At 42.3% G+C, this 27,025-nt stretch overlaps 1 protein-coding gene across 5 annotated transcripts in view; it reads right to left on the bottom strand.

Annotated features, from left to right (window-relative positions):
• LOC131110288 (ras-GEF domain-containing family member 1C-like) overlaps positions 1-27,025 on the bottom strand; it is a 66,949-nt gene that overhangs the window by 34,267 nt on the left and 5,657 nt on the right. For 2 of the 5 annotated variants that reach the window (XM_058063249.1, XM_058063246.1), the window contains 6 exons: positions 26,595-26,697; positions 21,029-21,141; positions 13,530-13,625; positions 13,397-13,455; positions 6,457-6,540; positions 4,545-4,621 (listed from right to left, as the gene is read on the bottom strand). The gene's annotated coding sequence lies outside the window, so the exon portion shown is untranslated. The remainder of the gene's footprint in view (positions 1-4,544; positions 4,622-6,456; positions 6,541-13,396; positions 13,456-13,529; positions 13,626-21,028; positions 21,142-26,594; positions 26,698-27,025) is intronic. The other 3 variants (XM_058063247.1, XM_058063248.1, XM_058063250.1) reach the window with 3 other exon arrangements.

Raw genomic sequence — 27,025 nt, 5'->3', positions numbered from 1 at the left:
GTGTGGAAAGACAAAATAACAAGCCAAAAAGTTACCACTTCCACACAAAATAGGATGAGAACTCATTCATTCATTCATTTTCTACCGCTTATCCTCACAAGGGTCGCGGGGGACCCTCGCTGGAGCCTATCCCAGCTGTCTTTGGGTGAGAGGCGGGGTACACCCTGGACTGGTTGCCAGTCAGTCACAGGGCACATATAGACAAACAACCATTCACATTCATTACCTATGGACAATTTGGAGTCGCTAATTAACCTAGCATGTTTTTGGAATGTGGGAGAAAACCGGAGTACCCGGAGAAAACCCACGCATGCACTGGGAGAACATGCAAACTCCACACAGAGATGGCCGAGAGTGGGGAAAGACAAAATAAGAAGACAAAAAGTTACCACTTCCACACAAAATAGGAGAACTCATTCATTCATTCATTTTCTACCGCTTATCCTCACGAGGGTCGCGGGGGGTGCTGGAGCCTATCCCAGCTGTCTTCGACACAGAGATGGCCGAGGGTGGGGAAAGACAAAATAAGACGCCAAAAAGTTACCACTTCCACACAAAATAGGAGGAGAACACATTCATTCCTTCATTTTCTACCGCTTATCCTCCTGAGGGTCGCGGGGGTGCTGGAGCCTATCCCAGCTGTTTTCGGCCGAGAGGCGGGGTACACCATGGACTCGTGGCCAGCCAATCACAGGGCACAAATAGACAAAAAAACACTAGCATGTTTTTGGAGTGTGGGAGGAAACCGGAGTACCCGGAGAAAACCCACGCATGCACGGGGAGAACATACAAACTCCACACAGAGATGGCCGAGAGTGGGCTTGAACTCGGGTCTCCTAGCTGTGAGGTCTGCGCGCTAACCACTAGAACACCGCGCCGCCGCCATTATGGACATTAAGTATATATTTTTCCTTCAGTACTGAACCACTTTCCATCTTCTCCCATCCCAAACGCACACACCCCCTTGCAGACAACATGATTGACAGGCCTCTGCTGGATAATATCCCTCCCACCCTCCACCGTTGCCAGGGTGACGGATGGATTTTCTTTGCCGAAATACTCCGTCTCTATCTGTGTCACCTTAGATTGTTGATGGAGCTGGTGAGGCAGCGAGGCGGGAAGGTGAAGTGAGACCCGGGAAGATACTTCCCGTGACAAACGATAGCAGCGCCGACGAAACAATGTACACGGCGTGCGTCCATTTACGTTTGGAAGCGTCTTTGGCTGGGGGGGCGAACAGGACGTAAAGATCACAATGGTGCCTTCTGACGATGATTCACCATCATCCTCATCCTCCACCCTCCTGGTCATGCAGGACATTTGAGTTTCTTTCTGCATGACATTTGCATGGTAGTATAAGAGGGATATTTCATGTCATCTTATCAGGGTACTATGATGTTTCAAAGTACCCTGATTGCCTCGGTGTAAGCCTGGAATACCTCATAATAAATACATACACTCATATACACATTGGTGTTTTGGTTATTAATTGGCTCCAATAGGTCAGACACAAACTAAAACAGACAGAAGACAAAAAGTTACCACTTCCACACAAAATAGGAGAACTCATTCATTCATTCACAGGGGGTGCTGGAGCCTATCCCAGCTGTCTTTGGGCGAGAGGCGGGGTCCACCCTGGACTGGTGGCCAGCCAATCACAGGGCACATATAGACAAACAACCATTCACACTCACATTCATACCTATGGACAATTTGGAGTCGCTAATTAACCTAGCATGTTTTTGGAATGTGGGAGGAAACCGGAGTAAAACCGGAGAAAACCCACGCATGCACGGGGAGAACATACAAACTCCACACAGAGATGGCCGAGGGTGGGGAAAGACAAAATAAGAAGCCAAAAAGTTACCACTTCCACACAAAATAGGAGAACTCATTCATTCATTCATCACAGAGATGGCCGAGTGTGGAATTGAACCCTAGTTTCCTAGCTGTGCCACCCCCACGTTAGATTAGTAGGCGATAAATTGTCCATAGGTACAGTTTGAATGTGAGTGTGAATGGTTGTTTGTCTATACGTGCCCTGTGATTGGCTGACAACTAGATGGAAATAGCTTGAAAAAGCAGCTATTGTAATGCACCCTACTATAGTCCTTGTCCATCCCCAATTGTTGAATTCCCAAGTGAAAGATTAACCCCATTGAGGGAAAATCAGCCATACTTGCATCTTATCACCGGTGGTTCATTGTTCGCACCACCGGGGCCCGCAGCCCAGCTGGGCCAGCGCCAAGAGAGACAGATGACATCATCCATTGTGCACGTCTACAATCCAGTCGGGCTCCCGTGCGCTAATGAAGAGCCCCGGACATGATTAACAGGAGCCCATGACATCATGGTTGAACCAGATTCCCTACGGGAGTGACTGACATCATCCTCGCTGAGTCAGTTATTGGAATCGCTAATGTCTAATAATCTGTCTGCTCCTGGCTTGTAACCACGGCGAGTGCACGCTTGCTTCCGAAAGAGTGATGGTTTATCACTCCGGAGCAGATGTGAGGTGTGATGACTCATAGCTACATCGTCTATGTGCCGTTCTATAAACAGCCAGTATATGTATACACACAGGAGGCTGCTCTTCACACTTCTTTAACAGCTATTACAGTCCACGGATACATATCATACTAGCATTAGCATTAGCCTGTGTCCATTAGACATACGGAACATCAGGGGAGCGCTTGTTGCGTTGGCATGGTACTCCAAATACAATTAGTATTAGTAGTAGTATTAGTATTAGTAGTAGTAGTATTAGTATTAGTAGTATTAGTAGTATTAGTAGTAGTATTATTATTAGTAGTAGTAGTATTATTATTATTAGTAGTAGTATTATTATTATTATTAGTAGTAGTAGTAGTAGTATTAGTAGTAGCAGTAGTACTAGTAGTACTAGTACTAGTAGTACTAGTAGTACTAGTAGTAGTAGTATTAGTAGTAGTAGTAGTAGTAGTAGTATTAGTAGTAGTAGTATCAGTAGTAGTATTAGTAGTAGTAGTATCAGTAGTAGTAGTAGTATTAGTAGTATTAGTAGTAGTATTATTATTATTATTAGTAGTAGTAGCAGTAGTACTAGTAGTACTAGTACTAGTAGTACTAGTAGTAGTAGTATTAGTAGTAGTAGTAGTATCAGTAGTAGTATTAGTATTAGTAGTATTAGTAGTAGCAGTAGTAGTAGCAGTAGTACTACTAGTACTATTACTAGTAGTAGTAGTACTAGTATTAGTAGTAGCAGTAGTACTAGTACTAGTAGTACTAGTACTAGTAGTACTAGTACTAGTACTAGTACTAGTACTAGTAGTAGTAGTAGTAGTGCTGCATGGTGATCTAGTGGTTAGCGCGCAGACCTCACAGCTAGGAGACAAGGGTTCAATTCCACCCTTCCACCCATCTCTGTGTGGAGTCCTCCTATTCTGTGTGGAAGTGGTAACTTTTTGGCTTCTTATTTTGTCTTTCCCCACCCTCGGCCATCTCTGTGTGGAGTCCTCCTATTTTGTGTGGAAGTGGTAACTTTTTGGCTTCTTATTTTGTCTTTCCCCACCCTCGGCCATCTCTGTGTGGAGTCCTCCTATTTTGTGTGGAAGTGGTAACTTTTTGGCTTCTTATTTTGTCTTTCCCCACCCTCGGCCATCTCTGTGTGGAGTCCTCCTATTTTGTGTGGAAGTGGTAACTTTTTGGCTTCTTATGGTTTTGGTTGTAAACAGGTTTTCAATGATCTAAGTATGAAAATATTCCACTTCTAAATAAGGAATATGGGAATTCACTTCTCACGATCGGGTCTGGAACTAATTAACCGCAGTAAACAAGCGACTACTATCTTTCACAACAAACGAGGCTTTAGTCCGAGTAAAGTTACAACACATCCATTTTAGCCAAGCCAAACACTTTTTCCTGATTGTGTTCTTCACATCCATGTATAAATAATGATGTCATTAGCGCCATTAGCATAGTCTGTTGCCGTATGACATTAGCCCGGCGCCAAAAGTACACAGTGCATAATAAGTGTGCTGTTAGCATTTTAACGTCAATTAGCTGTCCATCTTCACACAAGGAAGTGGAATAATGATAAGAAGTGTTACTAACAAGAATGAGATGTACCTTTAAAGTACGAGAAGATGGTGGAGTACCACCAATGTGACAGGGACCTTTCGGGGGGGGGCTATGTGGTCTAACCTTTCTTCCAGCCTCCTCGCCTCCCGTCCCTTCAGTAATTTAACAAGAGGAGACTCCGCTCCTGTGCTGCTGATCGCAGCCGCCCCTGGCCCGTCCGCCCCCCCGACATGTTCTCTGTGGACACGCACCCACACATGCAGCATGAGGGCAATCTGAGAATAATGGAGTGTGACATCACCTCGTCCGGACCAAAGCCACAAAACACACACACACACACCATTAAAAAATGTAATCAGAGTCAGTGGAGCCAATCAGCTTCCTGGGGTTACCTCACCCAGTGGATGTCTTACCCAAGGCCACCGACTCAACCCCCCCTCAGGGGTCACACAACCCAACATTCAATTTAAGTTATGAAACCTTACCGAGTGGAAATGGATGCCTCCGAGGTGCTCATGTGGTTTTACTGCATCCTGACTGGTGAATCTTGTGCTTTTCCTTCCTGTGAGGAGACACACAGGTATAGTAAGAAGCCGCCCCCCCCACCATGCCAAAACTAATAGCGTAATTTACTGTAATATAGCGGAAAATCGGTTCTGATAAAATGTTAACAACTACAGTATCAGTCAAATATTGTGAGGATAAGTGGTAGAAAATGAATGAATGAATGAGTTCTCCTCCTATTTTGTGTGGAAGTGGTAACTTTTTGGCTTCTTATTTTGTCTTTCCCCACCCTCGGCCATCTCTGTGTGGAGTTTGCATGTTCTCCTCGTGCATGCGTGGGTTTTCTCTGTGGGACTCCGGTTTCCTCCCACATTCCAAAAACATGCTAGGTTAATTAGCGACTCCAAATTGTCCATAGGTATGAATGTGAGTGTGAATGGTTGTTTGTCTATATGTGCCCTGTGATTGGCTGGCGACCAGTCCAGGGTGTATCCCGCCTCTTGTCCAAAGACAGCTGGGATAGGCTCCAGCAACCCCCGCGACACTCGTGAGGATAAGCGGTAGAAAATGAATGAATGAATGAGTTCTCCTCCTATTTTGTGTGGAAGTGGTAACTTTTTGGCTTCTTATTTTGTCTTTCCCCACCCTCGGCCATCTCTGTGTGGAGTTTGCATGTTCTCCCCGTGCATGCGTGGGCTTTCTCCGTGGGACTCCGGTTTCCTCCCACATTCCAAAAACATGCTAGGTTAATTAGCGACTCCAAATTGTCCATATGTATGAATGTGAGTGTGAATGGTTGTTTGTCTATATGTGCCCTGTGATTGGCTGGCGACCAGTCCAGGGTGTATCCCGCCTCTTGTCCGAAGACAGCTGGGATAGGCTCCAGCAACCCCCGCGACACTCGTGAGGATAAGCGATAGAAAATGAATGAATGAATGAGTTCTCCTCCCATTTTGTGTGGAAGTGGTAATTTTTTGGCTTCTTATTTTGTCTTTCCCTACCCTGGGCCATCTCTGTGTGGAGTTTGCATGCACCCCCTCGACCCTCGTGAGGAAAAGTGTTAGAAAATGAATGAATGAATTATTATTATTATTATTATTATTATTATTATTATTATTATTATTATTATTATTATTATTATTATTATTATTATTATTATTATTATTATTATTATTATTATTATTATTATTATTATTATTATGCATGTTAAAGCTATTTCAAGCATAAAAAGGCTTAGGGAACTAAAGTTAACAAATTAGGCCATTCAAAAGACGCATTCAAGCCGACTCAACACGACTCGATCGCCTCAACAACAGGCCTTTATTGCACGTTTGAAGGATCTGGGTCCGAATAACCGCTTGGGCATCTCAGTGTGGAGTTGAATATTCTCCCTGTGAGTGTATGCGATTTCCTCCCGACCCCCCCGCCCCCCTAAAAAAAAAATCCATGCATGTTAGCTTAATTAGCAACTCTACATTGTCCATAATTTCAAAACATTTGTTTGATCTGTCAAATATTATCTGCTGAACCATAAAAAAAAAAAAACTTTCAAGCCTATTAAGATGGACAACATCCGTAGTGCAGCACTACTCTAAGTCATGGACATCTGGGGGCACCGTGGGGGCGCGTGATCCTTCAAGCATCATACATTATGCAAAGAGAAATGCTGAGAGAATGCTGATATGGCTCACTAAGTGTGCTGCATGGGTAACTTGCATGTGTGTGTGTGTCAGTTGGACCCACCCACCACCCACTAAACAACCCTTGTTGCTAAGGTGACTGTTTACTTTTTAATCTGCTGACACGGCAAAAAAAAAACCCATCAATTAGGGAAGTAACTTAAAGCCGGAGAATCATATTACAGATATAGCTACGGAAGATCGAGTGACTCACTCAAGTCTTGACTTAAACGTCATTTTCTGTCCTGCTGTCACTCTCTTGTCGGACGCTGCTGACTTTTTCACCCCGGAGACGCTGCTGGGAATAACACAAGACAACAAAGGCGGTGGTTAGGAAAGCAAATGAGAGGGAACGCTTGTTTTGCTATTGTATACCAAAAAATAACAATTTTTTCTCATCACATTAAAAAGCTGCAATTCACTGTTTTTAGTCCTTTTTTGGACATTTTCCACCAAGTGGAACCGAGTGTCGCGGCAATGCAATTTGCTGTGGCGCCTAGTGTCACCAATAAGGTGCCTCGTGGCGCGCAGTGGCTCAAACTGCCTCCCAACTGGCTCGTGGTGGCCCGTAACGGCGGCAAAAAGTTTTGCAAAAAGAGTTTGGCGGCATGAAAATTTCAAAATGTTTAAAATCTTTTAAGAAGAATCTTAAAAGAAGATTTTTAAGATTTTCCACCGAGTGGAACCAAATGTCACAAACAATCCACCTATTGGAATCCACTGGAATGTAATGGCGCGAGCCAAGTTGTGCCAATGTTGCCAGGAGTCCACTGGGCCGGCACCAGTTGGTGCCAGTTCGCGGCTATGCAATTTGCTGTGGCGCCTAGTGTCACCAATAAGGTGCCTAGTGGCGTGCAATGGCTCAAACTGGCCCGTAACGGCGCCAAAAATTGAGTTTGGCGGCATGGAAATTTCTAAATGTTTAAAATCTTTTAAGAAGTTTAAAATCTTTTAAGAAGATTTTAAAGATTTTCCACCAAGTGGAACCAAATGTCACAAACAATCCACCTATTGGAATCCACTGGGATGTAGTGGCGCGAGCCAACTTGTGCCAATGTTGCCAGGAGTCCACTGGGTCGGCGCCACTTTTAAGAAGATTTTAAAGATTTAAAGATTTTCCACCAAGTGGAACCAAACGTCACAAACAATCCACCTATTGGAATCCACTGGAATGTAATGGAGCGAGCCACCAAATTGAATATATAAATTCCATATCGTCTCATTTGCTCACACACTCATGCATACGTGTACACCATGTACCGCATAAAGCGTTGCATGCATAGCGAAGCCTCTTACATATCTCGCACATGCCAGCCTGAGTGGGCTGCAGCGCTGCTTTGGGAAGCTGTCGGGGGGCCGCCGACCGGTGTGTGGGCTGTTGTGGGCGAAGCACTTCAAAGAAAAATAATCCCCCCCCCCAAGATAAAGAAGTATGCGTCATTGAAATGCATATATGTCTTCTATACAAATATGACATGGACGCCATTATATAATCAACTGGGTGTTGGAGCTGTCGACGTCTTTATCATGTGGCTGCAAAAAGATCTTCTATACGTACACGCCTCTTCCTCTTCCTCTTCATCCCACACTGGGGCCTACGTGGTCTGACTCACCGACTATCACACACATCATCTCACACACTGTGGATTTAAGATGGCTACACTTGCAATTGTTGTAGTTTGTAGGCTGTTATACTGCATTCTATTATAATAAGTCTCTCTTACCTTATGTTAATGGGTCGGTTTTGACCCATGTATTAAATCAGGTATAAAATACACTAAAAATAATAAGTTATAAAATTTGGTTCTCATGTCTTGGTTACCTTCTTAGGCTTCCTCATTTTATGAAAATGTTGTTTTTAATACTTTTGGTGTGGCCATGTAGGCCTTTTATTGTCACTGTACCCCTCCATTTTAATTTCCAAAAATGGTAAAATTAACCTAGAAAGAATCATATTAATAAATTGAATTATTTTGTTACCTGGCTATTACTGACGGATATAGAACATGAATTAATTTTATGTATTTTCTGATTTTAGTATTAATCACTAAAGAAACATCTACGGTGTTGGGGTGAATTTTGACCCATATATAGTATTAATGTCAAGAAAAGGTAGAAAAAGTTATTGTTTTCAGTTACAGAACTTTAGTATAAAGTGAAATAAAAAAGCATAACAGGTCCAGATCTTGGTTCTTGGTTCACGGTACTCCCCCCCCCCCTCCCCCCAATTAACATTCCTCTTGTGTTAGCTTTCTGGTATCATCACTTATGTTACCGGGTCGGTTTTAAATCATGTATTGTAAATAAAAATAAGTTACAATCAAATTTGGTTCTCATGTCTCATGTCGGTTGTGGCTCAAAATATTGCTTTATAGTCATATTATTATAACCATACAGTACAATACAGTGGTCATAATTTCAACCAGACTATTTTAAAATGTAGTAAAAATTATTTTTTTTGGTTTTATTTTGTTGAAATAGAGTTTCCTGACAAAGTCAAAAAGCCTTAAAATGCAATAAACAAATATTATGTGATTATTTTTATGCATTAAAATGTAAAAACAGGTCGGTGCCGACACTAACACAAGAGTGGGTTAATCATGTGACTTCACTGTTCAATGCCAGAAGCAACATAGAATAGTACATACTTTTAGACGATAAGACGCAGTCTTAAACAATGCTTAGACGCGGCGTAGGCGGCTGACGGCGGGCTCCGCTATAGCTGCCAATCTTGTAGCATCGCAAGCTGCCACTAGCTTTTCTTCCATTAACATAATTAGAGAATTTAGAAAAAGCTGACTGTTTACTAATAATAATAATAATAATAATAATATTAATTCATTCATTTTCTAACGCTTTTCCTCACGAGGGTCGAGGGGGTGCATGCAAACTCCACACAGAGATGGCCGAGGGTGAGGAAAGACAAAATAAGAGGCCAAAAAATTACCACTTCCACACAAAATAGGAGGAGAACTCATTCATTCATTCATTTTCTATCGCATATCCTCACGAGTGTCGCGGGGGTTGCTGGAGCCTATCCCAGCTGTCTTCGGACAAGAGGCAGGATACACCCTGGACACAAGAGGGAGGGTTAATAGTGGGACTTCACTGTTCAATGCCAGAAGCAACATAGAATAGTACATACTTCTAAACGACACAACACGGAAGATAAGATGGAGTCTTAAACAATGCTTAGACGCGGCGTAGGCGGCTGACGGCGGGCTCCACTATAGCTGCCAATCTTGTAGCATCGCAAGCTGCCACTAGCTTTTCTTCCATTAACGTAATTAGAGAATTTAGAAAAAGCTGACTGTTTACTAATAATAATAATAATAATAATAATAATATTAATTCATTCATTTTCTTACGCTTTTCCTCACGAGGGTCGAGGGGGTGCATGCAAACTCCACACAGAGATGGCCGAGGGTGAGGAAAGACAAAATAAGAGGCCAAAAAATTACCACTTCCACACAAAATAGGAGGAGAACTCATTCATTCATTCATTTTCTATCGCATATCCTCGCGGGGGTTGCTGGAGCCTATCCCAGCTGTCTTCGGACAAGAGGCGGGATACACCCTGGACACAAGAGGGAGGGTTAATAGTGGGACTTCACTGTTCAATGCCAGAAGCAACATAGAATAGTACATACTTCTAGAAGACACAACACGGAAGATAAGATGGAGTCTTAAACAATGCTTAGACGCGGCGTAGGCGGCTGACGGCGGGCTCCACTATAGCTGCCAATCTTGTAGCATCGCAAGCTGCCACTAGCTTTTCTTCCATTAACGTAATTAGAGAATTTAGAAAAAGCTGACACCTCCCGCGCCCCCTTGTAACCAGCTCTCACACAAAACCTGTTGCTAGGAAACCCTTCACAGGACCTGCGGAGACGCTATCAAGCAACAAACCACCTTGATGCCGGTGCCTGGAAATGCATTTTCGGCATCATGGGATATCAGACAGTGAGGGAGGCACAGATAAATACACACACACACACACACACACACACACATACATTAGTTTGACGGAGCAGCTGCAAGGCTGAAAAGTCAACACCAGAGCAATGATTGCATTCTCACCAGCCAGGATAGAAGGTGTGAAGAAGAGGCCAGTTAGGGTTTGTCTCTTCTACTCTACCTGGTAATGATGGAGAAGCTTCATAATAACGACACAGACGGGGACACGTTGGGGGTTTTGTTATTCCAAAGCACTTCAACTGAGGTGTTCAGGCGTGTTACGTAACTCTCAGTAGTGTTATTAGTTTTATCCGCCTATTGGAATCCAAAATTAAATTAAATTATTGGAATTAAAAAGCTGCAATTCACTGTTTTTAGTCCTTTTTTGGACATTTTCCACCAAGTGGAACCAAATGTCACAAACAATCTGCCTATTGGAATCCACTGGAATGTAATGGGGCGAGCCAAGTTGTGCCAATGTTGCCAGGAGTCCACTTGGCCGGCGCCAGTTGGTGCCAGTTCGCGGCTATGCAATTTGCTGTGGCGCATAGTGTCACCAATAAGGTGCCTAGTGGCGTGCAGTGGCTCGTGGTGGCCCGTAACGGCGGCAAGAATTTACTTTGGCGGCATGAAAATTTCAAAATGTTTAAAATATTCGTCCACCAAGCGGAACGAAATTTCACAAACAATCCGCCTATTGGAATGTACTGGCGTGAGCCAAGTTGTGCCAGTTGGTGCCAGTTTGCGCCAAAGATTATGTGATTGGCAGGTAGTGGCTCGCTGTGGCACTAACTGACTAATTTTTATTTATTATTAAATAAATGTTTAATGTTAATTTTATTTTTTTACACAAAATAAGAGGGAAAAATAAATAAGCAAATCAAAAAACAAATGAAACAAATTAACAAATAAATTTTTATTTATTATAAAATTATTAAATTAATGTTTAATGCTAATTTTTTTTTCGACACAAAATAAGATGAAAAAATAAATAAGCAAATCAAAAAACAAATTAAACAAATTAAACTGTCATATCAAGGCAGGGGTCTCAAACTCACGGCCCGCGGGCCAAATGCGGCACGCGGGACGCTCGTTTGAGGCCCCTGCCTGGCTTAAGTGATGTGTGGCGGCTGCTCACTCTGAGAAAAACACACCCAGGGGATTATGGGGGAGGGGGGGGGGTTCTGCTTTCACTGTAAGTGGCTACCAAATTGCATGGATCCAGCAAGTGTTCCTTTGGTTACCGTTTTTAGGCCTTTATGTACATCACAGTGAAGTGGGTGTTCTTTTGTTGTTGTCCGACAACAAAATAGTCCCCATTTTGATTCATTCATGTATTTCTGGGAGGGACTTATTCATCTAAAACTACCTTGTTGATATGCAAGAAAATTATAAGAAAGAATGCTTTGGAAGGCCGCGTTCCAAAAAAAACGACTCTGTGCTACTGCAGGTGTGCCTGAGAATACGGTGGTTGAGTGTATACTGTATTTGACATGGAAATAGATTTAATCTAGTCACTACATGCCGCGGTAATGAGTGGGATACTGGTACCATCGCATCAGCTGCTCGTCGCATGCAGCCAGATGGCCTCCGCATCCTATGCCAACGCTTCAGGCTGCATTTATCACACAGCTTAGCGTAGCCTCATTGAAATGCTTGACTACATTCTTTTACGCTTCTTACAAAAACAATGTCAAACACGTGAGCGTGTGTGAGTATGTAGGACCATACTGACGTTCTGTATGGAAAGCAAGATAAGAAGTTCTATTAAAAGAAGAAGTGAATTCAAGAAACAATACAAGCAGTTGATGTTTGCTAAATACAAGGATGAAGAGTCTTGAACCAGTCATGATGTGCTATATATATCACTATATTGACACTTACTATGGTACCCATTATGGCATTGGATGCTCATATCACCTTGTACTTCGGTACAGGATTTTTAATTTTAATTTTAATTTTAATTTTAATTTTAATTTTAATTTTAATTTTAATTTTAATTTTAATTTTAATTTTAATTTTAATTTTAATTTTAATTTTAATTTTAATTTTAATTTTAATTTTGATTTTTAAATTTTTGGTACCCATTATGTCATTGGATGGTCATATCACCTCGTACTTCGGTATGAGGTACATTATTTTAAAAAATGTATTATGGAAAGCAGGAAGTGAACAAATGTAACAGTTACTGATTGTAAAATTATTTTTATTTTTTTTTATTATTTCTTTTTTTTTTTTTAGTATTGTCCCATGAGAAGATATAATCAAATTATTGTGTACTCGCGCACACGTACTAGTACTGTTCAATGATGACACTGAAATGCTGTTTTGTCTGTCTCCCTTTAAGAATGAGCTGAGTTTAAAAAAAAATATTAAAAAAACTTTAAAATTAAAAAAAATTAAAATAAAAAATTTTACATTTTTTTTTATTTAAAAACATTTTTTTTTTAACTCAAACTCAAAACTAAAAGAAAAACCAAAACCTTAAACAGTATTATGGAAAGCAGGAAGTGAACAAATGTAACAGTTACTGATTGTAAAAGTTTTTTTTTTTTTTTTTAGTATTGTCCCATGAGAAGATATAATCAAATGATTGTGTACTCGCGCACACGTACTAGTACTGTTCAATGATGACACTGAAATGCTGTTTTGTCTGAATCCATTTAAGAATGAGCTGAGTTTTTAAAATATATATATATTTTTAATTAAAAAACTTTAAAATAAAAAAAAATAAAATAAAAATTTAACGAATTAAAAAAAATAAAATAAAAAAATGACTAAAAAAAAAACCCAAAAAACTAAACTAAGCTAAATACAAGGATGAAGAGTCTTGATGTGCTATATATATCACTATATTGACTTACTATGGTACACATTATGGCATTGGATGCTCATATCACCTTGTACTTCGGTATGAGGTACATTATTTAAAAAAAAAAAACTTAAATTGTATTATAGAAAGCAGGAAGTGAACAAATGTAGCAGTTACTGATTGTAAAATAATTATTTGTGTGTGTGTGTCTAGTATGGAGGGTGGGAGGGGCTTTCTTTTGTTTCTTTGTTTTTCCTTTTAATTGTGGTAATTGTTTTTAATTCTGTAAAGCACTTTGTGTTGCGTGTCTTTGCAGGAAAAGTGTTATACAAATAAAGTTGCTTTGATTTGATTTGATGTATTCAGTTGGTGTTTTGGTCCTCACCTCATTCAACTCATTGGCGCTGGGACACAGTAGCCTCATCCGATGCTGCGCCACGATTCCTAAGGAAAGGGCAATTTCTAAGTGATTGTCACAGCTTGTTTGTGGGAATTTATTTGCACAAAGCGTTACTTACTTTCTCGGATGTTTACGGCCCGTGTCGGGAATGTCGTCGGCTTTATAAACGGTCTTCTCCGTAGCGATAGCGTCTGTGGTTCTGTGAACACAAAGCCTGAGGGGAAATGGCCCGTAAAAAAACAGCATGGATCACTCCTCTCTATCACTGCTCCACAGCTGCGGCAGACACTCTTTTTTTACCCCCCCCCCACACACACACTCCCATGATTCTCTCACTAGCCGATTAATTCCCTCTCCCACTGATCATAGTCATTCAATTCATTCCATCTTCATTAAAGATGCTTGGGAGCCAGCTGGTTGTGCTGCATCAGGGGTTTGGGGGTGGGGGTTGGGGGGGGGGGGGGTATACTCTGCTCTCTACATGTGGTCCCGCATCACCGAGTGGATAACTGGCCCCTGTAGCCTTGTTCTCTCCATCCCACTCGTCTTAATCATACAATGCTTCGCTTAACAAGCTCCTTCCTTACTATGAGGAACTGTGTCCGGAATGTTATATTTACTATTCCTATATGTGCTGGTGACCGGGAAAAAAAACGGAAATTTAAAGCCACAAACTCCTATGACAAATGTGGCCAACACGCTAACCACCAGACCACCGTGCGCCTGAACATGCTATTTAAATTACAATAAATTCTTCAAAAGTCCTACGTTTACATTTATTCATTCATTCATTTTCTACCGCTTTTCCTCACGAGGGTTGTGGGGGGGGGGTGCTGGAGCCTATCCCAGCTGTCTTCGGGCAAGAGGTTGGGTACCAGCCAATCACAGGGCGCATATAGACAAACAACCATTCACACTCAATTTGGAGTCACCAATTAACCTAGTATGTTTTTGGAATGTGGGAGGAAACCGGAGTACCCGGAAAAAAAACCCCACACATACACAAGGAGAACATGGAAACTCCACAGAGATGGCCGAGGGTGGGGAAAGACAAAATAAGAAGCCAAAAAGTTACCACTTCCACACAAAATAGGAGGAGAACTCATTCATTCATTCATTTTCTACCGCTTATCCTAACAAGGGTTGTGCTGGAGCCTATCCCAGCTGTTTTTGGACGAGACAAACAACCATTCACACTCACATTCATACCTATGGACAATTTGGAGTCGCTAATTAACCTAGCATGTTTTTGGAATGTGGGAGGAAACCGGAGTACCCGGAGAAAACCCATGCATGCACGGGGAGAACATGCAAACTCCACACAAAGATGGCCGAGGGTTGGGAAAAACAAAATAAAAATCGAAAAAGGTACCACTTCCACACAAAATAGGAGGAGAATTCATTCATTTTCTACCGCCTTTCCTTACGAGGGTCGCAGGGGTGCTGGAGCCTATCCCAGCTATCTTCGGGCGAGAGGCGGGGTACACATAGGACTGGTGGCCAGCCAATCACAGGGCACATATAGACAAACAACCATTCACACTCACATTCATACCTATGGACAATTTGGAGTCGCTAATTAACCTAGCATGTTTTTGGAATGTGGGAGGAAACCGGAGTACCCGGAGAAAACCCACGCATGCACATGCAAACTCCACACAGAGATGGCCGAGATTGGAATTGAACCCTGGTCTCCTAGCTGTGAGGTCTGCGCGCTAACCACTCGACCGCCGTGCCGTTATATCATAACAACATTCCTAAATGACTGAAGAAGGAATGTAATACAGCATTCCGGAGCTACCCCTAATGAGTATTTCACACCAAAAGTACTTTAAACTACACGGACAGCCCACCTTTAGTCAATTAGCCTGCTTAGCCGCGAGACGCTTACACAGTCCTGCAGGGAAAACGGTTCTTATTCATGGCATATCAATGAGCTCGAGACCGCCTCATTTATCCACCAGCTTGTGCTGGAATAGCAATATGGCTGACATTTCTAACAGGCCTTGCAATATCAAATCACGATCCGGTCTCATTCTGTAACATTAGCATTATAATAGCGACGGGAGGCGGCTCTCGACCTGTGTGACAGGTGATGAATTAGCCCGCGTGGAAAAGACGACATATGACTGTAAAATAGCCTTCGAGCTTTCTGTCACAGGGAGATTCGCTAACACGCTAACACTGATTATTCGAATTCATTGCAACAGGACTGCAACACAACATATTAACACTGCATATAAATATGCCATATATATGCCACTCCAAATTGTCCATAGGTATGAATGTGAGTGTGAATGGTTGTTTGTCTATATGTGCCCTGTGATTGGCTGGCCACCAGTCCAGGGTGTACCCCGCTTCTCGCATGAAGACAGCTGGGATAGGCTCCAGCACCCCCTGTGACCCTCGTGAGGATAAGCAGTAGAAAATGAATGAATGAATGAGTTCTCCTCCTATTTTGTGTGGAAGTGGTAACTTTTTGGCTTCTTATTTTGTCTTTCCCCACCCTCGGCCATCTTTGTGTGGAGTTTGCATGTTCTCCCCGTGCATGCGTGGGTTTTCTCCGGGTACTCCGGTTTCCTCCCACATTCCAAAAACATGCTAGGTTAATTAGCGACTCCAAATTGTCCATAGGTATGAATGTGAGTGTGAATGGTTGTTTGTCTATATGTGCCCTGTGATTGGCTGATTGGCGACCAGTCCAGGGTGTACCCCGCCTCTCGCCTGAAGACAGCTGGGATAGGCTCCAGCACCTCCTGTGACCCTCGTGAGGATAAGCAGTAGAAAATGAATGAATGAGTTCTCCTCCTATTTTGTGTGGAAGTGGTAACTTTTTGGGTTCTTATTTTGTCTTTCCCCACCCTCGGCCATCTCTGTGTGGAGTTTGCATGTTCTCCTCGTGCATGCGTGGGTTTTCTCCGGGTACTCCGGTTTCCTCCCACATTCCAAAAACATGCTAGGTTAATTAGCGACTCCAAATTGTCCATAGGTATGAATGTGAGTGTGAATGGTTGTTTGTCTATATGTGCCCTGTGATTGGTTGATTGGCGACCAGTCCAGGGTGTACCCCGCCTCTCGCCCGAAGACAGCTGGGATAGGCTCCAGCAACCCCCGCGACCCTCGTGAGGAAAAAGCGGTAGAAAATGAATGAATGAATGAATGTCTGCTCCTTCAGCACCATGGACAGTGGTACTTGTATTTCTCACTCCCAAGTCATCAAATGTATATAAAAACATGGAATTGTTGTTTTTGTTACAAACAATGCAATAATATTCACACTCCAGAAGACTCGTCTTTGCACGTAGCCTCCAGGATACCAGGAAATGGAGGCACATCTCCAATGATAGCGTCCTTCCTCAGGCAATTTTGAGACGCTATGGATGATACGATACGGTATATGTGCAATGCTGAGAATTATTGCAGAATGCAGAGCATGTGATCAGCAGCTCATACGGTGGTTCTGATGATTGTTGGTCTGGAGGTGCGGAGGTGAAGGCTGCTCGGGAAGGAGGAGGAGGTATGATTGATTACATGTGGGCGTGTGGAAGGAATGTATCCGGCGCATGTACTCATGAGAATTTGGATGTTTTTCTGCTGTATAGTGAAAAATATAACTCGACTAAAAAGAACAATTAATGGCTAAATCAAATTGAAATATAGAAAAAACATACATAAGTCGCACTGGAGTATAAGTCATACAAGGCCAAAAATGCATAATTAAGTAGTAAAAAACATACATAAGTCGCACTGGAGTATAAGTCGCACAAGGCCAAATAAGCATAATTAGGTAGAAAAAAACATACATAAGTCGCACTGGAGTATAAGTCACATAAGGCCAAAAATGCATAATTAGGTAGAAAAAAAAACATACATAAGTCGCACTGGAGTATAAGTCGCACTAGGCCAAAAATCCATAATTAGGAAGAAAAAACATACATAAGTCGCACTAGAGTATAAGTCGTACAAGGCCAAATATGCATAATTAGGTAGAAAAAAAACATACATAAGTCGCACTGGAGTATAAGTCGCACAAGGCCAAAAATGCATAATTAGGTAGAAAAAAACATACATAAGTCGCACTGGAGTATAAGTCGTACAAGGCCAAAAATGCATAATTAGGTAGAAAAAAAACATACATAAGTCGCACTGGAGTATAAGTCGCACAATACCATAAGTGCATTAGGAAGAAAAAAAAAAACATACATAAGTCGCACTGGAGTATAAGTCGTACAAGGCCAAAAATGCATAATTAAGTAGTAAAAAACATACATAAGTCGCACTGGAGTATAAGTCGCACAAGGCCAAAAATGCATAATTAGGCAGAAAAAAACATACATAAGTCGCACTGGAGTATAAGTCGCACAAGGCCAAATATGCATAATTAGGGAGAAAAAAAAACATACATAAGTCGCACTGGAGTATAAGTCGTACAAGGCCAAAAATGCATAATTAAGTAGTAAAAAAACATACATAAGTCGCACTGGAGTACAAGTCGCACAAGGTCAAAAATGCATAATTAGACAGAAAAAAAACATTAAACATTTATTTAATAATTTAATAATAAATAAAAAATATTTTTTTAATAATTTTCTATAATTTATTATAATTTAATGTTTTATCAGAGCTTTTGCAAAGAACCAAAGCACTGAAAAAGTGGAGGGTATAGCAGAAGCATTGAAGACTATTATATTATATATATATATATATATATATATATTAATATTTAATATAATTAATATTTATTAATATTTTTATTATATTTTTTCTTTTATATATTTATAATTTTTTTAAAATTAATTAATTAATTAATTTTTTTAAACCTGATGCGGCCCAGCCTCACCCAGACCCTAGCTCCAGTGGCCCCCAGGTAAATTGAGTTTGAGACCCCTGCTTTAAAGGGACAGTGGGTTGGTCCATATGTGCTTCCTTCCATCTTGCTCATGTTAGGAGACAACAAAGAATTCCCCCACACAATTCCCTCCAATCGCCGGTCCACCCTACTCCTCTTAGTGCCTGTCATCATTTCTCCACCCCACCCTGTGGGGGCCCCCTGGACCCGTTTCCTTGCTTCTTTTCTCTGTACGGAGTTTGATTGAATAATTAAACAATGACTACGCAGCTCATCTTTAACTGCTGGCTGAGCAAGGTTGGAAGTCCTGTAATCTTCCTAATTGATTACTCGAGTCTGAATAAGATCCCAGGGAATAGTCAGAGTCTGAGAGGGGGGTGTTGCCGCTCGTTAATGAGACCTCTTATGAAACAGGGAAAGCAATTAACAGGATTCCTTTTCGGAATGTGATGAAGCAGCAAGCAGCTATGAGTAAGAAATTTAAAAAAAAGTCAGAGGAAAAGGAAAGAGACAAGTAATAAACATCCATAGCATAAGAGAATAAAATTACATAATTCACTGCCAGGTAGTGTCATGGTACAGCTGCTGCCTTTTAAGGGTATTTTGAAATGTTGTTACTTTGCAGGCATCGCTAATTAGCCACAATACAAGTTCTGGTTGACAGCAAATAATAATCATTTATTTCATTCATTCATTCATTTTCTACCGCTTATCCTCACGAGGGTCGCGGCGGTGCTGGAGCCTATCCCAGCTGTCATTGGTCGAGAGGCGGGGTACACCCTGGACTGGTGGCCAGCCAATCACAGGGCACATATAGACAAACAACCATTCACACTCACATTCATACCTATGGACAATTTGGAGTCGCTAATTAACCTAGCATGTTTTTGGAATATGGGAGGAAACCGGAGTACTCCCGGAGAAAACCCACGCATGCACCGGGAGAACATGCAAACTCCACACAGAGATGGCCGAGGGTGGGGAAAGACAAAATAACAAGCCAAAAAGTTACCACTTCCACACAAAATAGGAGGAGAACTCATTCATTCATTCATTCATTTTCTACCGTTTATCCTCATGAGGGTCATGATGCTAACATCTTCAAGATAAGATACCTAAGCTACCTAAAGTTACCACTTCCACACAAAATAGGAGGAGAACTCATTCATTCATTCATTTTCTACCGCTTTTCCTCACAAGGGTCACGATGATGCTGGAGCCTATCCCAGCTGTCATTGGGCGAGAGGCGGGGTACACCCTGGACTGGTGGCCAGCCAATCACAGGGCACATATAGACAAACAACCATTCACACTCACATTCATACCTATGGACAATTTGGAGTCGCTAATTAACCTAGCATGTTTTTGGAATATGGGAGGAAACCGGAGTACTCCCGGAGAAAACCCACGCATGCACCGGGAGAACATGCAAACTCCACACAGAGATGGCCGAGGGTGGGGAAAGACAAAATAACAAGCCAAAAAGTTACCACTTCCACACAAAATAGGAGGAGAACTCATTCATTCATTCATTCATTTTCTACCGTTTATCCTCATGAGGGTCATGATGCTAACATCTTCAAGATAAGATACCTAAGCTACCTAAAGTTACCACTTCCACACAAAATAGGAGGAGAACTCATTCATTCATTCATTTTCTACCGCTTTTCCTCACAAGGGTCGTGGGAGGTGCTGGAGCCTATCCCAGCTGTGATTGGGCGAGACGCGGGGTACACCCTGGACTGGTGGCCAGCCAATCACAGGGCACATATAGGCAAACAACCATTCACACTCACATTCATACCGATGGACAATTTGGAGTCGCTAATTAACCTAGCATGTTTTTCTCGTAGCTGTGATTTCTGCACGCTAACCATTCGACAAAATGTAGTTTTAATATCAAAACGTGGTACATGAAGTGGTTTAAAAGTGTAAATAACAATAGTATTATTACAATACTGGTCTTTGTTATTGTTATTTTATTTTCCGTGGCACAGACACTGGAGTGTTTTCATGTAAAACTGGCCGCTGTGATGCAATAAAAAAAATGATGATTAGGTTTATTAAAACACATAAGAGTGCTTATCTATATGCATTCATGAAATAGAGTGACGGCACAGTACATGAGAATTCCCAGTTTTACTGAACAGGGTCTTTTAATCCCCATTCTCAATGTGCAAATATAAAAAATATAAAACGATGCTCTTTGTACAGGAGCGGTAAATGAATACTAGCCTTTTATTCGCTGATGCAAATAGAAAAAGATAGTTCATTTGTTCCGCTTGACATGTTTCCTGATAGGAACCAAACCTTCACAAAGACGGAGAAGAGCAGAGAGGAGGCGAGGGCGGGAAGATAAAGATACAGTGGGAAGACACCGGGAAGCATTATGTTCCATAATTTGATGCTATGTGGCTATCCTGTGAGTTGAAGGAACAATTCCCTGTCATTGTGCGAGGACATTTAAAGAGTATCTGATGAATGTGGGCCTCGGCCGTACACACTTTGCGTATTACATCTCCACTTTATGGTCTACTTTTTCATTTATGCTGTGGATATTTCCCTGCAGGAAGCTTGAGATTGCGCAGGGAATATCTGACAGGAAGTGTTTTTATTATATATTGTGTATATTTATGGTGCACTACAAATCACTCCCTTATCGGACAACCAGACTGAGAATATTTTTATGTCGTCATTTATAGCATAAGTCTCCATAGAGTACAAATCAACCATTTTTTTTTAAAGATAGCAAGTGTGTGTTTGTGTACCTGAAGAAGGTAGGAAGCAATGTGATCATCAGAATTTGCCTCCAGCTTTTCTTGACGTTACTTTCACCCTCATCACCCGTCTCCATCGCTGCTTTTCCAGTTCCTCTTTGTAACTACAGCAACAGCAGAGCAGAATGCAGAAATAATGAAATAACGTAGCAGACTTCAACGTACAGTATGTTATCACACACAGCAGGCAAGGCTAAACTGTAAATTGTGGAAAAACACATTTCATTTACAAAATATATATCATGAAATAAGGATGATTTTGTTGGTGATTTTGCTGACTATGTTTATGTATGTTCATGTAGGTATAGGAACAAAAAGATAACATACAGATAGACATTCATTCATTCATTCATTCATTTTCTACCGCTTGTGCTGGAGCCTATCCCAGCTGTCTTAAGGCGAGAGGCGGGGTACACCCTGGACTGGTGGCCAGCCAATCACAGGGCACATATACACAAACAACCATTCACACTCACATTCATACCTATGGACAATTTGGAGTCGCTAATTAACCTAGCATGTTTTTGGAATGTCGGAGAAAGTCGGAGTACCCGGAAGAAAACCCACAGAGAAACATGCAAACTCCATTCAGAGATGTCCGAGGGTGGGGAAAAACAAAATAAGAAGCTAAAAATGTACCACTTCCACACAAAATAGGAGGAGAACTCATTCATTTTCTAACGATTATCCTCACGAGGGTCGCGGGGGTGCTGGAGCCTATCCCAGCTGTCACCCTGGACTGGTGGCCAGCCAATCACAGGGCACAGTCGCTTGTCACAGAAGAGATGTCTGTTCAAAGTGGCACCCCTCAAGGCTCTTGCCCGGGGCCCCCTGCTATTTTTAATTGACGCCGACTCCCTCCCCCTTAATCTATCTGGGTTCTAGCAATGCTTGTCAGTCTTCTTTCCATCATCAGTCATCATCATAATTAATCGGGCCTGGCAGGCAGCCATTAAAGTCACAGTGTGTTGTCATTCCTACGCCTTGCGTTGTGAGGTGTCACTCAAAATGAACGATGACGGGACAATAATAAATGCACTGCTTTCTCTTTAGGTGAAAGTACATCTGTGTGGGTTGGTTGGCAAAAAGTAAAAAAAAAAAAAAAAAAAAAAGAAAAGATCCGGTCCGTTTCCTGTGTAAGCAGCCCAAATAGTCTCCTCTCGGAGGGGGGAGGGGAGCCTGCCAACGTTTTCACTTTCACAGCCCATACACACTGGGACCATATCATTTTTCTCCCTTTTCTGTTAAAGCCTTTTTTATAATGTAAAAGCACCTGGATCACTGACGGGCCCCTTTGTTTTAATAATCCGCCCCAAGCTCATAAATACACACGCCTCAGCTATGCTCTTATTCTGTGTATTCTTGTATAAATAAATATGAGCTGTGGCTTCCCTGGGCTTATAAATAGAGAGCCATTGTCGTGCTGCACTCTTTGCTAACCTGGATGTCATCGCCACAGCAATATTACACACACACACACACACATACACACACAGAGGTCGGGAATAATGTGCTCCATTTGCATTAGCTGTCAGTCAAATGTGTGAAAAGGCTGACAGGTGACCAATGCAATCCACCATGCTGACCCACCGACCCCCACATGACATGTTCCACACAGAGATGGCCGAGGGTGGGGAAAGATAAAATAAGAAGCCAAAAAGTTACCACTTCCACACAAAATAGGAGGAGAACTCATTCATTTTTTAACATTTATCCTCACGAGGGTCGCGGGGGTGCTGGAGCCTATCCCAGCCGTCTTCGAGCGAGAGGCGGGGTACAGCCTGGACCGGTGGCCAGCCAGCCAATCACAGGGCACATATAGACAAACAACCATTCACACTCACATTCATACCTATGGACAATTTGGAGTCGCTAATTAACCTAGCATGTTTTTGGAATGTGGGAGGAAACCGGAGTACCCGGAAAAAACCCACGCATGCACGGGGAGAACATGCAAACTCCACACAGAGATGGCCGAGGGTGGGGAAAGACAAAATAAGAAGCCAAAAAGTTACCACTTCCACACAAAATAGGAGGAGAACTCATTCATTCATTCATTTTATACCGCTTACCCTCACGAGGGTCGTGGGGGGTACTGGAGCCTATCCCAGCTGTCTTCGAGCGAGAGGCGGGGTACACCCTGAACTGGTCGCCAATCAATCACAGGGCACATATAGACAAACAACCATTCACACTCACATTCATTGGAGTCGCCAATTAACCTAGCATGTTTTTGGAATGTGGTAGGAAATCAGAGTACCCGGAGAAAACCCATGCAGGGGGAGAACATGCAAACTCCGAGGGTGAAATTGAACTTGGGTCTCCTAGCTGTGAGGTCTGTGTGCTACCCACTCAACCACCGTGCAGCCTTACAGATGAACAAATAAAGACAAAAAGTGCACAATTTATTTTGGTTGTGTACCTAATAAAACACATGCATCACCAGAAATGTGGACTTGACTCAAGCAATTTTAATGACTTTGGACTCGACTTGACAATATGATGAAAGACTCCGATTTGTAAGGACTCAAAAATGTTGACGGACTTGACCCAACCTGTATCGTATTGACTTGGACTTCTTTACTTGACTTGACTTGACTCAAGACCTGACATTTGCAAATCTCTATGCAATGCAATCCACCATGCTGACCCACATGAGATCTTCCCATCATCCCATTGTTTGCGCTCCCGGCATGGTCTCCCACGGCGACCCAGAGCCGGCCAATGAGACGAGCTCTCTGTGTAAACTGGACCCGGTTCAAATGTGTGCCTGTCTATACGCACACAAGCAAAGACTGTGTGTCCAGATCGTCTAGTTGAAGTGGGGGAGGTGTCACATTCTGTTGACGAGGACACCAAGGGTGCAAGAAACACCAACGGACATTTTCTTACACGATGATCACTTTATTGTCCTCCCACCTTCCTACGTGCGTTCTGCAGCACGGCCTTCTTTCATAACTTATTGCACGTTGTGGGCTCATCTTGTGTGGAGGAGGGATTCGAACTGATATCTCCCACATTTCCTCTCATTTCCAGCCAGCCTTTCTTCTCCCATCCTCCCGCGCTCTCACGCCTCCTCCCTATCTGTCCTCCGTCATTCGGTTCTAACACCCCCACACAGCTCTACATCCTTCATGACAGACAACCGAGAGCCAAAGCAACAACAAACACTTTCAAAGAGACCCACTCCAAAGAAATCCTGAATAAGTCATCAAATCGGCATCCGGCGAGAGTGATGTTTGTTTTCCTCACAAATGTTTGAATTCCTTTTAGCGCCTTTTAAGGCATGCCCATTTGTGGGAGTTATGCCTCTTTCGTTATCAGACTCAATCACAATTTAGGCAGAAACAGCACAATTCCAGCAAAAAACGCCTTGTATATTTTTGTGTATCAGTGAACTACAAATGGTACATTCCAGATTGAGAATATAAGACGCCCTTATTCAGTAACTGTTTTTCCAAAAATATTTTTTAAGACAAAATAAAAAAAATGCATGCCAGCCAATAACAGGGCACATATAGACAAACAACCATTCACACTCACATTCATACCTATGTACAATTTGGAGTCGCTAATTAACCTAGCATGTTTTTGGAATGTGGGAGAAAACCCACACATGTACGGGGAGAACATGCAAACTCCACACAGAGATGGCCGAGGGTGGGGAAAGACAACATAAGAAGCCAAAAAGTTACCACTTCCACACAAAATAGGAGGAGAACTCATTCATTCATTCATTCATTTTGTACTGCTTATCCTCACGAGAGTCACTGGGGGTGCTGGAGCCTATCCCAGCTGTCTTGGGGCGAGAGGCGGGGTACACCCTGGACTGGTGGCCAGCCAATCACAGGGCACATATAGACAAACAACCATTCACACTCACATTCATACCTATGGACAATTTGGAGTCGCTAATTAACCTAGCATGTTTTTGGAATGTGGGAGGAAACCGGAGTACACAGAGAAAACCCACGCATGTACTGGGAGAACACTGAGAGATGGCCAAGTGTGGGGAAAGACAAAATAAGAAGCCAAAAAGTTACCACTTCCACACAAAATAGGAGGAGAACTCATTCATTCATTCATTTTCTACCGCTTATCCTCATGAGTGTCGCAGGGGTGCTGGAGCCTATCCCAGCTGTCTTGGGGCGAGAGGCGGGGTACACCCTGGACTGGTGGCCAGCCAATCACAGGGCACATATAGACAAACAACCATTCACACTCACATTCATACCTATGGACAATTTGGAGTCGCTAATTAATTTAGCATGTTTTTGGAATTTGGGAGGACCCGGAGAATCACATTCATACCTATGGACAATTTGGAATCGCTAATTAACCTAGCATGTTTTTTTGGAATGTGGGAGGAAACCGGAGTACCCGGAGAAAACCCACGCATGCACGGGGGAGAACATGCAAACTCCACTCAGAGATGGCCGAGGGTGGGTAAAGACAAAATAAGAAGCCAAAAAGTTACCACTTCCACACAAAATCGGAGGAGAACTCATTCATTTTCTACCGTTTTTCCTCACAAGGGTGACGGGGGTGCTGGAGCCTATCCCAGCTGTCTTGGGGCGAGAGGCGGGGTACACCCTGGACTGGTCTCCAGCCAGCCAATCACAGGGCACATATAGACAAACAACCATTCACACTCACATTCATACCGATAGACAATTTGGAGTCGCTAATTAACCTAGCATGTTTTTGGAATGTGGGAGGACCCGGAGAAAACCCACGCACGAAGGGGGAGAACATGCAAGCGAAGAATCAAATCGGATCTTCCAGATCTCCCGACTGTGTGGCCGACATGCTAACCACTCGTCCATCGTGCGGCCAAAATTGCTGTTAAATATAATACAGACTTTTACTTATATTGCAATTGATATGTCCTAGCAATAATAAGACTTTACTTTCTTGTACAAAAGTTGAATAATTCCCTTAAGGCATTTCCGGGTTCCCTCTAGTTTGTGTACCAAATGTACCACTTCTTCATCTGGTACAAAAAGCCTAAACACTCTCACAACATCTGAGCTCAAAGGGAAATTCCTCCGCTTCATCTGGAGCCTGAACACAGCACAAAGCTAGTGGCACTTGGGGGACGACACTGCGATACAAAGCGGCGGCTGCACGTGTTTATGCACACCACATGCGTCACGGAGAGGCAGAGTGGTTGCTAGGTTTTTTTTTTCCTCGTGCTCGCTCAAAGAAACGGTTCCCATGGTAACTTTACAGTAATAAGTACCCAAAAATGTGATGCTAAAATGAGAGTTTCATACTATAAGTCATGAATTTCAAGTTGAAGCTAAAATGTACTGTGATGATGCTGATCTTGAACGCACACATACGGTGCTGGGTTGAATACAAGGCCTTCTATAATAATAATAATAATAATAATAATAATAATAATAATAATAATAATAATAATAATAATAATAATAATAATAATAATAATAATAATAGTGGTACTTAGACGTGAGTGAAGCCCCCATTGAAGGCCCGGGTACCAAACACAGAGCCCACCACTGCACATTTAGCATAGCAACTTACTGTAACTTACCCACACATACACGGATCCCAGTGATGCACAGCTTCGGAGTGGGTTGTCATGTGACCTTGTCGCCAGAAAACACCTTGTTCTCACCCTGATGAGAAAAGGAACCCTGAAATAGACGCTTATGTATGATGTCAAGGAGGCAGCATTGAGAGTACACACATAAGATGGTAAAAAAAAAACAAAAAAAAACACGCGGCCCACGGGCCAAATGTGGCCTGCAGGACACTACTTTGAGGCCCCCGCCTTGATATGAAAGTTTAATGTTAGTGCGGCCCGCGCAAGTTTGATATGGATGCTGTATGGTATCATGTCCCCAGAAAAAATTATTACGTTTCATTAATGTTCATGTTAAAGGTTAAATAACTGTTAATAGTTATCCTCCCTATCCGTGTGGAAGTGGTAAGTTTTTGGCTATTTAAGTTTAAAGGAAATAA

The sequence above is a fragment of the Doryrhamphus excisus genome, chromosome 23, assembly GCF_030265055.1.
Source record: "Doryrhamphus excisus isolate RoL2022-K1 chromosome 23, RoL_Dexc_1.0, whole genome shotgun sequence".
In the NCBI taxonomy this organism is placed as follows: domain Eukaryota; kingdom Metazoa; phylum Chordata; class Actinopteri; order Syngnathiformes; family Syngnathidae; genus Doryrhamphus; species Doryrhamphus excisus.
The sequence above is the reverse complement of the archived record's forward strand: the minus strand, read 5'-3'. Positions and strand labels throughout refer to the sequence as shown.